This window comes from Amphimedon queenslandica, unplaced genomic scaffold (genome assembly GCF_000090795.2).
Source record: "Amphimedon queenslandica unplaced genomic scaffold, v1.1 AMPQUscaffold_12727, whole genome shotgun sequence".
In the NCBI taxonomy this organism is placed as follows: domain Eukaryota; kingdom Metazoa; phylum Porifera; class Demospongiae; order Haplosclerida; family Niphatidae; genus Amphimedon; species Amphimedon queenslandica.
Window position 1 is genome coordinate 20,727 of NW_003547037.1, and position 2,631 is coordinate 23,357.

Below are 2,631 nucleotides of genomic sequence, written 5' to 3' on the forward strand. Positions count from 1 at the left end.
TAACGTAATTGAAGGAGCAATTATAATCATGAAAGTTATATCAATAAATGAAGAAAACAACGAAAAAGAAAGAAGTAATAATAAATAATATCTTATATTATGTATTAGTTATTACATCCTACTGGAGGCTTTATCTGATACTATTCAAAAACTATATTCATAATTCCCGAGGGCGTAGCCCGAGGGAATTATGAATATAGTTTGAGTGTATATAGCCAACAGTAGGGTGTCAGTCATAGTGGATATTCAATGAATATCATTGGATATCTGCCCTAGGGCAATATGGATATCATTGCCCTAGGGCAGCCAGATATCCAATGATATTCATTGAATATCCACTATAAACCATGCTCGATACCTTTGATCTGTATGGCTTCTAGAGCCTGGGAATAAGTATCGGATATCTACCTGTCTGGCGGGTGGCCCATGCCCTACTCTTATCTATGGCTTCATTGGTTTACTTGTCAAACCACTTTGTCAAAACAAACTAGAAGAATGTAAGACATTAAGGGGCGAGCCTAAGCTATAGCAAAGGAATTATATAGCACTCGTTTATCCATCTATTATATACTCTGAATTTCAAAGCATGCATCAGTCATGATTAGGCATAGCAAGCATACATGATGACAGTTACTGTTGATAAAATCATTTTAGATCTTGAATATTTTAAAGCAGTATCTTGTTGCAGTTATCTTACTTAAATTAAAGCTATCTTGCTTATAGTTAAAAGCAGTCAATAAACAAATCATATTTGAAGATTGTATATCTGCTTTGTTAACCTAGGCTTGCTGCTAGAGAAGAAACATCACCTAGAATAGATCTCATCATGCAAGCAGCTATAGCTACAGTACATGCAGCTTTCTCACTTGCATTCAACTTATCAGAGTCTTTTATACCAAGGAAAAGACTGTATACTTACTTTTCCAACCTTTATTTTTGCTAGAGAAGTTTGTAGACAGCAGTTTATTCTTATCTTGGCGACCGTTTGCTGCAAATGAGCTCAGACTTGCTGATAGCCGCCATTTTATTGTGACCACACCCGCGTTCAATGAAAATTAGGCTATTTTAACTTTAATAATAGTTAGACGGTCTGCCCGTACAAACAAACAAACAAACAAATGCTTTCTCGCCTTAGTGGGGCGAGCTCAGGCTCGCCCCAATAACAATACTATAAAAACATGCATGTTATGGGCATATAATGCAGCACATCAAAAGTTGCTATGGCAATAAGCACACACTCATAGTATAAAGATTATTAATCATCATTATTATTATTATTATTATTATTATTATTATTATTCAATACAGAGATACAGGTACAAGTTGATAAGAGAATAACATTAGCTCAATTGAAGGAGGAGCTAGTTCCACTGATTGGTGTACCACCTACTGGTTTTAGAGTGTTTAGAATCAGTGATAATGAAGAATATGAAATGGAGGAACTGGATGAGGCATTAAAAGATATTGACTCTGGATCAGAGGTATACTTTCTTGTGTTATTACTTTCCATTATATACTAATACACACACACTCTTATCTCTTCATTATTTTGTGTATCTACTAGTTGATAATAAGACTGAGTAGAGCATTAAGAAAAGGAGAGAAAAGAATTAAATTATATTTATTGCAAGTTAACAATACAGAGGTATAGAATATTAATTATTATGCTTACTGTATACTGGTAGCTCAAAATTTTTGAGGGCTGTAAATAGTGTTGTTTTAGTTACAAAATGAGACTTTTAGTTAGTAATAGTTAGTTATGGAACTTTAGTTTTTGATTTTAGTTAGTTTTAGTTAGTTATGCTTCAATAAAAATAATTTTAGTTAGTAATAGTTAGTTTTTAAAATTTCTAAATCTTTTTAGTTAGTTATAGTTAGTTTAAGAATTTTTTAAAAAGATTTAGTTAGTTATAGTTAGTTAACTAAAAGTAAAATTAGGCCTAACTAAAAGGGTTTTAGTTTTAGTTATAGTTACCTAAAACATTATTACTAGCTAAAAGTAGTGAAGTGCTAGACTAATAAGTACTTCTATGTTTTAGTTTGAACTTTAGCCATTTTAGTTAGTAATAGTTAGTTTTGCAAATACTATAATACTTTTAGTTAGTTATAGTTAGTTTTTTAAATTTTTAAATATTTTTAGTTAGTTATAGTTAGTTTAAAAAAAATTTTTTAAGTTTTAGTTAGTTATAGTTAGTTAACTAAAAGTAAATCTGGCCTAACTAAAAGGGTTTTAGTTTTAGTTATAGTTAACTAAAACAACACTAATGTGTATACATGTATTTGATAAAGTAACTGTACATGTACATGTATGTTCCATAGATTAGGTTGTATTGTAGTAGGTTCTATAATAATAATATTAGATTTTTATTTCTATTACTAACCAGACATGGGGTAATAGTAATAGATAATAGTAATAGTAATAGTAAAGATTACATGTTTTGAAGTAATTGTAATAGTAATAGTAATGGAGGAATCAAAAAACCAAGTAATAGTAATTGTAATAGTAGGAGACAGTTAAGTAATAGTAATATAATAGTAATTGTACATATTGTAATACATTATTGTACAAGTATTCAATGTACATGTACAGGTACATGTATGTGCATTCAAGTCTGTCTGCTCTGACAAAAG